Source organism: Cygnus olor, chromosome 12 (assembly GCF_009769625.2).
Source record: "Cygnus olor isolate bCygOlo1 chromosome 12, bCygOlo1.pri.v2, whole genome shotgun sequence".
Taxonomy (NCBI): domain Eukaryota; kingdom Metazoa; phylum Chordata; class Aves; order Anseriformes; family Anatidae; genus Cygnus; species Cygnus olor.
The window spans coordinates 8,778,357-8,791,621 of NC_049180.1; the positions used below are offsets into that span (position 1 = coordinate 8,778,357).

General features: G+C 37.0%; 1 protein-coding gene across 4 annotated transcripts in view; it reads right to left on the reverse strand.

Annotated features, from left to right (window-relative positions):
• CDH11 (cadherin 11) overlaps window positions 1–13,265 on the reverse strand; it is a 242,000-nt gene that overhangs the window by 27,976 nt on the left and 200,759 nt on the right. For 2 of the 4 annotated variants that reach the window (XM_040570707.1, XM_040570709.1), the window contains one exon: window positions 12,073–12,203. The exons of 1 other annotated variant lie outside the window; for it this stretch is intronic. The gene's annotated coding sequence lies outside the window, so the exon portion shown is untranslated. Of the gene's footprint in view, window positions 1–12,072; window positions 12,221–13,265 lie in introns of all 4 variants that reach the window. One more of the 4 variants, XM_040570708.1, reaches the window with a different exon arrangement.

The window sequence follows — 13,265 nt, forward strand, 5'->3', positions numbered from 1 at the left end:
TATAAATGACACCTCTAGGAGAAAGTAAGTGGCATCTAAAATCAACTTACTTCCAACTACTAATACTGTGCTCACATGCTAAGACAACCCTGAATATTTTTCTCTAAGAATTTATAACTAACACTTGTGCTGTGACTGGGGGTCTTTTTGGTTTATGACAAAAATGAGACAGAAAGTCAAGATTAAGGAATGATAACTGAGAACATAGCAAAAACTAGTGACTACAGGCAGGCCTATTCAGCTACCAAACCAAGCCAGAATGAATTCCAGCAAATGATCAATTTCTGTTCTGATCTACAACCTCTTGCTGAAGGGCAAACATCCTCCACGCAATCAGAAATCTAAACTGAATCTGCTGTGTTGTACTTACAGCTTCATTTCTAGAGGCAGCTTCAGCAGTGCTGTTGAAATGCCAGACAATTATAGCATCTTGTGTGGTCTTTATATAACCAACATCAATACGTTACTCTAAAGAGCACAAAAGCTATGGAACGTCTTTCTCTACAACACATTTTATAGTGCCAAAGCTTTTGGGTTATTCTGGTTGAAGTCCTACTATGTAGTGAAATCAGTTACCCAATGCAGATATTGCATAGTTTTTGCATACCCCATGTGTAATACATTTACCTATATATAAAGTACCTTAGAATGGAGTTTCCCATACAGTTCTTTTTTTTTTCCTCTCCAGAACAAAAAAATACTTTAAAAATATTTTTCTTCAAAAAAGTGATTCCAGTTTATCATAGAAATAATTATTTCTGCAAAACATCTGAGCAGGGAATGCACTGCTAAATCTATAATCAATTTCTTCACTGCACAGAGCCTTCCTCTACAAAATGTTTTGCCACTTTGAATATAATTCTACTAGACTACTCGATCCCCTGGTCCCCTTCAATTTGATTTCCCTCAAGTAGGAAGGTTTCTGATAGAAGATCGCCACTTCAGAAGCACATGCAAACCACCTTGAAAAGACAGCAGTTTGTTTAAGTCTAGCAACCATTGTGATTCTCATTTAGAGAGGCTCACATAATTAGATTCTCTGTAACACTTATCTTTATAAAACTTGACAACTTAGTGAATTACCAAGAGTCTCTTTCATTTTCAAATACATTTGACAGAGAAAGAAAGGTGAGAGCTAAATTTCTAATCAAATTCCCCTCCTTTTCTCAGCTTTCTTGGAGCTGCAGAGGGATGAGTTCAGATCCTTCAGCCATGCACATGCAAGGTTCTTTCTGATTGCTTGCTTAACTGTTCGAGTTGAGTGCAAATTTCCTCCATAAAGAGCATAAAAGCCACTTTGAGATATTTTGAATGAACAATTGAATCAATAAATAATTTTTTCATAGGCAGATATTGTCTGTGAAGAGACTATTTTGGCTCAACAGCATGAGGCAATAACAACAGAATACTCAAACCCATTCCTAATGCAGTGTCAATAGCTCTAATAAAAGACACCATCACTGTTTAGGTACCTAATGGGAGGCTAAAGCAGACAGGATCAAAACTGCAGATTTAACTGATTATTTAAAATCCATTAAATCACAAGATTATAATTCAAACAATATTTTCATGAGTATTTCCTGGGATGTCTTGTTGTAGAACTTTTGCACTTTAAAAAAACCACACGCACAAACAAAAAAATGCCTTCATTAGAGATAACCTTCCCTTTGGCCCCCGTGTGGTGTGATCTGCTCTGAGCACAAATCAGAGGAGCCATTTGTATATTCACTGTTCCAAGTGATGTGATCCAAAGCTATGAGGACTAAACCATAATTCCCAGTATTACGATAAAAATAAAACAAAATAAAATAAAATTTAAAAAGGGCAATGAGGTGCTGAGGTGCTGCAATTAGACGCTAAGCATATAAATAGATGCTAAGCAAAAAAACCAGGCTTGCCAGCTTGCAATTAAAATTTGTTTTTCAAGCAAGTGATACATGTGCAAAAAAAGAGCAAAAGATTCAGTGTATTTTGCATGAACATAATTCATTCCAAGTCAAACCTGTTCAATTTTATATTTCTAACTGATCATACGGAACACTAACACATCCCAGAGAGTATGGATTGGCCTATTTCTGACCTGTAATTACAGGTGATTGTGACAAACCACTTCATTGCTATTCTTCTGATAAACACCATTAACAACAAGAGCTGGGAAACAGTGGCTTCCTGCCGTTGGAACGATGCTTGGGGCCTACGCAATAATGCAGAAGAGGCAAACTTCAAATATCTTGAACCTATAGCTGTTCTTGCATAAAAACACTAGCTTCAGAAACTGATTTTCCACAGAAAGCTGATCATGGGAAATTGGCAAAAATGGGCATTTGTTTAATTAGATTAGTGTTATTCATAGCTGAAGCTATGAATGAGCTAGATTAGATATATTCTGGAAGTGCATTACTTGCATATGAAATACTCTACCTCTTGCCATTTTTTTATGTCAAGCGTAAATCTTGACCTTAACAGAGCAATAATCAGGATTTGTGGCATATATTTACAGCTTAGATCAACATTCTTAGATCATTAACGTCCTTGTTAACAACAGGACAGTAGGAAAGTATTTGTATGTGAATAAACACATGGCCAGTCAAGTAAAGCTTTAGATTCTGGATCTGTAACAGATAGCTTTCTCTCTAATGGAGACCAGTGATGTGTGACTTAAAAATGAGCTTGAGGAAAAGAAACGGGAAAACAACCTGACACTTGGTAGAATTGCTGGATTGAAAGCAGCGTAATTTTTGGATGGAATGACCATAATATTAGGCAAGTACACATGAAAGAATTTATATTCATGGAAGAAAAATAGAGGCCAATAATAACAACAAAAAGAATTAACATACACGTATACATAAAAAAAGACTGAAAGCTTCAGTCAAAAGGATGGAATTACACATTTCTTTTCACATTAAATATACCCTAATGTTCAGCATATTTTGTACCAAAACGTTCTTTTCAAAAAGTTGCCAGGGTGATATCACTATTTCAATCCAACCAATTTCCTTTGAAGTCTCCCATAATGGCAATTAAATAAATTGCTCTTGTAGTACTTATGTTTTTTCTGGAAAGGGAACTGTTAGGGTAAAGAGAGATGAGAGAGTCTGTCAACAAACATAATCTTTCTAAATACTTTTGTACATTTATGGGAAAAATGATGGAATACTTACAAACTCTGGACCTTTCTAGTTTTTTTAAAAGGAAACGTCTACCTGACAGTTGAAATAAGAAAAACTAAAATGACTGCTGACAGTCCTGGGAGCATATATAGAAAGAAAATGAAAGTTATGAGTCAATAGAAAGCTTTTAAAGACTGTATGTGTAAAGCCCAAGAGAGATAGTGTGAACTAGAAGCCCAAATTACCGTCTTAGAAGCAAGTGGACAAGATGAAGGTGACTGAAAGTCTAAGAGTAATGGGTAAGTGTACAGTATAAAATGGCATTCTCCATGCAAGCACAAATACATCATGTTTGTAAGAGCATGAGGCTTTGGAGGCCAGGTTACTATAACTCTATTAAGAAAGTTCCTGCATGGCAATTCACCAGTTCAAACATCTCTAACCTCTGTGAATTTTATTTATTAGACAGAGAGAAATGAGGCTTTCACAGTTCCAGTGAATTTCCAAATACATAACTCAGTTTCATCTGTACTTTTCCTCTCGCTTACAAGTCAGGTTAAAATTGTTAGTTACAGCATATTGAGTGTGCCATGAATTGAGTTTTGTTTATGTTTTTCCTCAGTTAAGTTTCTTATACTTTGGTAAAGATTCCCCTTTGTAGAAATCGACCATATGCCTGCCAAGCAACCCGTGGCATCCACTGATTTAACCATCAGAACAGACTGACATAACCTCTGCCTTGTTCTCTGCTCTAGTCTGGTATCTCAGCCTTCACAGAATCTGAATGCAATACTGGTACTTGATGGTTTTGTTCACATTATAGAGAATCTGCAGTTTTTCCTATAAAAGCCTACATAAAATCCATTCAGTGGGTATTTACTTTTCTTAGCATATAATGCTGAACACTTCTATCTTCCTTTTTCCTTTAAATCTCTTTGGTAAATAATATAAGGTTGCATAAGACTAGCTCACATGTATCAGTATTTGAATTTCTTTATGGTGTTTTTTACAATGCCACATCCAAGGATGGTGATATGGTGCTCTTCTACAATGCTAACCTGTATTTTCTTGCCATCTTGAAGAACAAAAGACAGTACTTTGAACCCAAAAACTCAAAAGAGGGAGCAAAAAGGAAAAGTAATGATTTGGTACCATTTGTCCTTCACCTGCAGCCAAAAATAGTTTCCTGGAAATCCAGTGGTCAGAGAGAACAAAGCACCAGACAGGCACCAGCTGGAGAAACTGGATCTGGGGACTCATCCAAGAGCTGGGAACATCTTTCTGAACAGACAGTTATATTTCTTGTTCAAATGCAATGGCTGTCAGGGTAAACATTGCCTCAAAAAACTTAACGTGTTCTTTTAAAGCTATTTCTGCAAATGATGTGGACCCCTTCTGGTTTAAGCTTTAGTAAGTGCTCAGATATAGACTCAAGGAATGATAAATGTATATTATAAGCAGAAAAGACTCATTATGAAGGTCATATGCAGGCACTTCTATATTATTTGTAAACAGAGCTATAACTAAACCCAGCACACGGTAACGTGAATGACTATGTAAAAAATGAAACTAATATGAATATTTTCTAAATGCCTATTTAATAGTGGGGTTTAATTAAATAGTGTAAAATAATTTTCCACGTGTATCATGAGCTTGTTACAATTTCAGACCCTTGTAAGACACTGAATATGGTGTTGGCGTTGCTTGCAATGTGCCAAAGACTGTGTGAAACTGACAGCACAGGCCTCAGGACTTGTAGGCTTCATCTGGATTTGTTTTGGCCTGCCTGGAACTTGGTTTTATTTAGCTTGCTTGGATGTAATAGCTCATCTGAGGACCAACTGACTATTGTCTCTTTTTTTTTCCCCCCTTAGTTTTAGATGACTTTGTGATGTAATACTGTTACTGTCTGTATACATTTGCAAGGGACAGATAAAAACAAGTAGCTAATTTGTATAGAATGAAGTACGTATGACCCTTGAATAAAATGCAGCGTGGAGTCACGCACAGGATGATATGAGGAGGCTCTGAAGTCCAGGTACAAGATGTTAGTGAAGACCCCAGGCTGTAAACTGCTCACTAGGGGTCTGCTACTGGCCACTGAAAGAATTTAACCTTGGAAGCTGCCCAAAAGCTGTTTCAGGGATAACACAGGGAGCACATAACACAAGACAACATTTGATATACATGTAGCACACCATTCACAATAAAACTGGATGCAATATGGAGCCAGAGAGCCATGAAAAAAAGAGCAAGGTGTAGAGATATGGAGCGTGTCAGCAAACACAAAAATGACTCCAGGTGGACACCAGAGCGAGGAAGAGGAAGGAGCCATCATCGTACTGCTCTGGGATGCGAGGGCCCTCTGTCCAGCCCAGGCTGAGGACAACTGCCTGAGAGGCAGCTGGCAGCCAGAGGAAGGGTAGATGCTAGGAAGCTTATGTGTATCACTTAACTGCACATAATATTGGACTAATGATTCTTTGTTTAGACTGTTGAGACTTCAAGGATAACAACACATTCTTGGCTTCACATTTAAGTTTTGTTCCTTTGGCCTAAATGAACCACACAGGCATAATAAACTGATGGGGAAATCAAGCAACCTAGTCTGTAACCTGGATGCAGCACACTGCTAACTGCTCACAGACAAAGTAGTTCACTTGAACAAAAGACAGTATCATCAACTCTATGTGAGCTCACATTAAAGAAAATGGAGCCCATGCTGACAGGAATTAACAGGATGTGGGGAGCAAAAGTTTAACCCAGATAATGACTGGGCCAGCAGAGCACTAACCTCTGTTCAGGAGAGTTGGTTCTGACAGTTTTTAAAAGAGCCATTACCATTCTATTCCTTGCTGAGAAGCTTCCCCACTTAAATATTTAACTCATCCTTACATTTGTTAAGCAAAAGCACTTTTAAGCAAATCAAACTGCTGCAGATCTACAAGGAGAAAAAAGGTCATTGCATTTTATGCAAGGTTTCTTGAAAACACAGCTATTGTATTGTACTGTTTATCCTGCAAGCATCAAAGTAGCAGTAGGCACCGGGTCACTAGCTTTACTGTGAACCAGCACAACACAGTCTTTTTTGAGCTTTCCTTGGAGCGAATCATTGTGATTCACCGAAAAGCTGTTCCCTGTGATGAGGCTGTTCTTTCCTGTGTCTTATGCAGGGCAGAGAGGGAGAGAAGACAAAAGCAGTACCTTTGGACATGCAAACAGTAGAACATAATAATGAAGTTTGCAGTTAGTACTCAGTCTTGCAATTAACAGCTCACTAGTGAGTGCTAAATGTCTGTGCAAACACACACTGCAGCTCATGCGTGCTGCCTACAGTGAAAGTTTGAAAACAGCTCTGGAGGTCTAGGGAGAGTCTCTTGGTTGGTCAGTTATTTTTGCTTCATTGCTGCAGCCTCAGATCACAAAATGTAGCTTATAGCATGAAACTAAGCCAAGATAGCCAGGAGGCCTGTGACCAGCAACCAGACTTTTGAGGTTACGTAATCTGTTTTTCTATTTTGAGGGGAGAGAAGGGAGGCCAAATACCCAAGTTTCTCTTGTAATAAGTATAAGCTTGTGAAAGTCCAATGAGATCAGCTCCCAGAGCCATCACTTTTCAGTATTTTAGGCTGTTGTTTGTAAAAGGAGATCATGTTCATAAACTGAACCAGAGAATACCCCAGAGGGTCAGTCCTGTGTTTGATTCCAAACATTATATTGGCTCAGGCTTCCCATTTTCTGGCCTCCCTGTTATCCTGCTGAATTCATTAGAAGGTTGTGGCTACTGGCCAAAAGAAATGGTTAATCCATCCCAGACCCTACACTGTTTGAATATCTTCTAAGACAGGAATTTATAGCATTGCTATAATAAAACTCAGATTTCAACATTAAAGGACAAGCTTGTGGTACTTGCCACGCATACCAGAATTATACAGAAAATCTGAACCATGAAACTCTGAGGAAATTAGGAAAATATGCAGTAACATCTAGAAAGAGGCCATTAAGATTTAGTTATACCTTTAAGCAAGAGCTGAATCACAGATGATGCTATACAGGTAGCTGCAATGAAGCTAAAAGAAATGCCACTGAATTATAAATCCTTTGGTTTTGCCACATAGCAATTTTGGATAGCAATTTTAGACTGGTCTGGGGCACTTACTACCTTAGACAAGAAAAGATGGGACAGAGTCCTGATTGTGACCTCACTTGGCCCCTCCATGCCACTTCTCAGCTCCGAGAAGGTTTGTTTTTTCTTCGATGCATCTGCTTAGTGTGTTCCAGTCTATTCTCTTTCATAATATGTTTGTTATTATGCATTCAAAGAATAATGAAATATGTGCTTTCTATCCCAAAAGAGTGCATATTAATCTTACAGGAATTACAAAGTATTGCTTTTATAGACAAGAAACCGTATTGCTTTTTCCTGTAAAGGAACAGAAATATAGACTTAGCCTAAAACCTTGGAACAAACCTTCATTTATGAGACAAGGGAATCATTTTTATTCCACTGCATGAATTCAGTGGGCTGCCACAGGCCAGTCATAATCTGTTATTGTTTCCCTGCAACCTTGTACTATTAATTTTTCTTTTTAATGAACTGTCCAGTCTAGTTTAGCTATGGGAACTATGATGGAGCTGCAATATAAATGGTTTATGCCATGCCTTTGTCAAAAGGCTTTCCCCTAAAGCACTAGAATATAATTGAAAAGCCATTTTAAAATAAAGTAACTGAATGGTTGCAAATGCAGGTTGTCAGGAATAAAGTGGGAAAATCCTATGCATTATATTAGATTTTACCAATCACAACTTGTGTGACTTTACTAGTGTTTACGCAAATTAGTAAAGCCACATAAATTGCATATGTTTGCATGGTTATATTAGAAGGTACTCAAGAAAGATACTGAAGCTATTTTTAAGAAGTTTTTCTTCAACAGTAACTAACACTGTAGCAATTGGTTTGATTAAATGTCTCAAAATAATTAAATACACTACATTTTGTTTTGCTTTATGGCATAAAAAAATATGTCCATGTTTGAGACAGTAAATGAGCTTCTGAGTAGCACTGAAGACAGTTTTTGTTGCATATGAAACCTTGAATGGCTAAGTGCACAGTACTCTTTTTATATGCATGTGCGAAATACAATTTTTTCTTTTGCTTAGATATTCTAGTCCTCTGTGTGTATTTTTGTATTGTTATTACTATTATGAAAGACCAAAGAGAGGAACTATAGAGCATTTATAATCAAAGATGACATCAATTTTCTCAATAAACATGCAATGAGTTCATTACATCAGTGATTTGAAGATCAAAATTGTTTCTGAAAAATGTTGATTTAGTTTTCGGTTCCCACCTTTAAAATAACTACTGAAATTTTGTCAGAAATTAATTATATAGGAACACATATTGCCCAACTAATATCAAAATACTTGAAGTTGTTTTGACTCATGGGAACTTGGGTTTTTGGTGATTTTTTTAGCCAAGGTATGAACCTTTCCAATGTCTTTTTCTTCTCTTATGGTCAGTCCCTGCAGTTTGTATAGTGCAGTCACTCCTTTGCTTAGTAAACCTCTTGCCTCCTGGGAACCTCCAGAGTTTCCTGTGACATAGTCCAGCCAAAGTGCTCGAGCACACAGGGCAGAGCACAATGTAGCCCAAATAAGGCTGGAATTTCCCAGAAGGCTGGGAAAAGACAGAGCTAAGTGTTTGACAACCCATTTCTTTTCAGCATTGGAGCAGAAACAAGATTTTTGTCAATAAGACCTGCGTTTCAGTTCTTTCAGAAGCCTTGATGATTTATAACAAAATAATGATTTCTCTGGTATCTGTTTGACCAGAACATACCTCTTATACCATTCTAACAATATTTCCAAAGGTGCTTGGAAATAAGCTCAAGCAAGCCTTCAGGAGAACCAGCAAAGCAGAGGTAACAAATTCAGACTCCAGCTCATTAAGCTGAATGTGTGCAATGAGACTGACACAAGCAAATTGTTCTTGACATTTCACTCTCAGGCCATAGTTTAAGAAGAACTTGTGGATTCAATGTACTTTGGACCACCATCCCACTAAAATCAAAAACTTTGAACTCATCTAAGAGCCTATGCCATTTAGACTAGCAATATTCAACTAAAATATATGCAATAAACTAATCCTGCAGATATGCTGTTTGTTCTGTGTTGCAGTTTTGTGGGTTGAAGATGAGATTTCAAAAATTTAGGGCTTAAAACCTATATAAATGGCTACTTGTTCAGAACTGAAGTAAGATGTAATACAGACTACAGCAGGCAACTGGAGATGTAACACTGTCTGTTCAGATATGTAGGCCTCATTAAACATGCTAGCATTGTAATAAGACAGGGTGATTCTACGCAATTGAAAACTTATCTCCTTTCCACATAGCATTTGTGCAGAAACAAAGCAACACAGCAATTCCCTTTCAATATCTACCCTGTATGCCAGGAACACTGTATTTTTCCTATTACAGGCTAGGTTTACTATGTGACAATTAAAAACAAATAATAAAAAGGACGTTATATATGAAAGAGGCAATTTATACATTATACAACACTGAATTTGTATATCCAGCAAGTGAACCTAGGTTTTTTATCTTGTATGAGATAGATTTTTAATTACGGCAGTATTCTTTTTGGGGGGGTCTTATGAATTGACCCCCATGGATTGAGCATTCATATATAATGTTTTTCAGAGTAATGTAATTGAGAAGAAACTCATCAATCAAGCCTACTCTCACTCCCTTCAGAACTTCAGTACACAGACCCCATGCAGCACTGGGAGGAAATCCCTAGTCAGGATAATCTCACTTAAGGAAACTACTGGTCATTTTTGGTGTGACCGAGTAGCCAAGCCTACATCATAGCTCCAAAAGAGCTCAGTTGTGTCTTTCTGTCTGTGCTGTTCTTCTTTGTTCCATTAACAACAGTTAAACATGAATATTTACTTTGTCAACCATTTGATTATCTGGATACTGCAACAGGAAATTTGCATTCCTGAACAGGCACAGCTGGAAACAATTTAAGAAAGAAAGATCCTTCAAAAGAAGAGAAGAGAATTTAAGAAGCATATGGATGCCCAGGTTTACATGATAATCAACGGAAGCATGCTTGTTCCTCCTCTTTTGTAAGGAGCCACTTCACACTCCAACCAGAGAGAACATCCTACAGTCACTCTGCAGGAAGCTTGCTTTCAGAAATGATTTGCTTAAACTCTGAAATGTAAAAAAGTCTTCCAAAAATAGATACAACAGTTTCTCAGATAAGACAGTTAAAAATAAATAAATAAATAAATCTTGAGTAAAGACCCAGTCTGCTAAATTCATACTAGTGAGAGTGAAGAGATTTTCTTTAAGATTATTCATCCAGTCATTTAATTTGTTAAAATTAAATCTGTTTGGAAGTATAGCTCTGAAGTCAAGAACATAAAGAGTAGAACAAACCCTGAGCCAAACCACGAAGGGAGATATAAGAAAGTGCCAGAAGAGGCAAACTGAAACAGTTCAATGAGAAACTATGAGAAGATCCACATAACTGTGCATGGACAGGAGACTCAATGAAACCGAAAGCACAACTAATTTAAGGTATTTTTGCTATTTCTTTTTGATGCCCATATATGAACTTGAAACCTAGTCAGGAAGTCTTTGGTCAAACTGAACCATCTTTAATTTCATTCAATTGAAAAGCTGCATGTGAAAAAGAGCAGAGCATTGCTTGCAAAATTTGGACCTTGTGTTCAGTGAATGACAGGATATGAATCTCATATGCTGAGCTATTCCTAATGAAGAAACAAAGGAGCTCACACATTTCCCAACTAAATTAAATTGAATGCTGTTGGTATCACTGTCAAATATGCCCTGTTTCATCTTCACACTAATTGCTGCAGCCTACCTTAACAAGTTGGTGGAGGCCATATACATATATTCTATATAGCTGCTCACAAGGATGCTGGCCCATTTGGCTGCTAGAATTAAGATTATCGCCATTTAAGGACATTTCCACTGAAATGAAGCATCTGTCAAGCAGGAATTGAGTGCACTGAACACGAGAACTGTGAATGAGTCAGCTAGACAAAGAGCTTTAATATTATGCCTTTGTACTCTTTATCCAAAGCAATTCAGATGGGATCTTACCTTTGACCATAAAAATTATAGTATTTATGTATTTGTTATCTAATACATTTAATCTATTTCCCTGTTAAGTTAAAAAAAAAAAAAAAAGCATGAATATTTCTGTAGGTGGCCAATTCTCACATCTGAGGAATCACTGGTTTCAGCACAACTGAAAGTCTCAGAGGGTATGAAAAATTAAAGGCATCAGAGCAGCAGATATAACTATTTTTAGGTATAGGGTTTCCCATATTGCCCTATTTCCACACTTTCTACAGCCACCTTCTCTGAAACCCAAGAGTCACCACTGCAGTTTTTTTTCTAACCCAAGTGTGAGCATTTCTTTTAAGCTCAGAGGTATTGCACAAAATATCAAAGACGTAAACCAAATATGGTATTAATCACTCACTCATGTAGGTCCAGAGGAAGAAAAGTATGAATCTTTTTGACTGATGAAATCAAGTTGCAAGCCTGTATGTTAGAGAATTAGTTACATTTCTGCTTTTCAATGATACATTGTTGTGAGTTTTCAAGAGGTTCTCTGATGTTTTAAACAAGAAATAAGTGTGATACAAAAATGTACCATATCAAACCATGCTTTACACACATAGCAGGACAGACACTGTCCTACAGCACCAGCTTTCCTGAGCTCAAGACCAATGGATAAGCTATGTATGAAATTGCATGAGATAAACTTGCTAACAGCTCACAAACAAGAGATTAGTCATTGCAGAAATTTTCCCCTATATTGCACAAATATTGGAGACACTGTAGAAACAGGAGATGGCTAAACGTATCTGACTTGTTACTCAGAAGATCATACAGCTGGATGTACTACTTACCTTCACCCACTGGAAACTTGTTGCCAATTTACGTAGCATATTCCACACATTTGAAAAGTCACTTAATGACACTGTGACAACAGTGCAGATGCAAGCTTTCTACTGCCACTTATCCAGTACTTCAGCTCTGGCTGCAAAGAATGAAAAACTTCATTTGAAATCCAATGCAGTGTCAGTACCATAATAAAAGAAAATTCAATTCTAGCCTATAAACTATCACAGTAGCCCAAAGAGAGTTTAAATACTAGCAATTAAATAATACTTACATGCCAAAAACAGAATTAATAAATAGCTTTTACCTTAACAGACTTACTATTGCAAGAATGTTCCCACAACTAAAATGCTGGAGGCCATCTCAATATTCCTTCACATCTTTTTTGTTATCTCCTGAAAAAACATTTCTACAGAAAATCTGTTCTGGGAACATTATCCAATACAAGACACACTGGAGGGGAAAAAAAAGAGTAACAGCTGCAGATACCATTAGCCAACACAACGTGCTTTGAACATTTCTAAGTGCTCTAAAGGCATACTAGAAAATTAGTATTTTTACCATTATGACAGAGAAGGAAGTAGATTATTTTAGTAAGTGGAACCACCACTACATTAGAGAATATATATCTGGGATAAGGCATTTGAAAAAGAAAATGAGTAAAAGGTGCTTCTGTAAGAAGTTCATCTGTGGTTATTTCAGTTGTCAAATTGTTTGGTGAACGGGATAGTGCACTGAGACATTCTGTATAAAGCGCACAGAAACAAAAATAAACCAGCTAAGTCACTTCTTATGAGTTGAGGTTAGTCTTCTTGCATTTAAACAAAGAGGTTAAGAGTGCTCAAGTTTGAGGGGAGCATGCAGTCCTTCATCATTCTAAGTATTTCTGACAATATGTTTTCACACAAGTAAAAAAAAACAGCTAACGTGACTGAATGTCAGAGAAATACTCAGTATTATCTACTGTTATGTACCAATGATACTGTATTTCTGATTCTACCTGATACCTCAATAGACTCTTAAATGGGTACTAAATGAATCCTATGACTAGGATTCATTTTAGCCAAGGAAATCAGGCTAGGTTACCCAGGACTTTCAAACTTCTTAATTGATATTTTTAAAGGAAGAATTACTGCACAATAGCCTCTGCAATTTGTGTTGTTACTATTTAAACATGGATGCCCACGTATGTACATCCAAA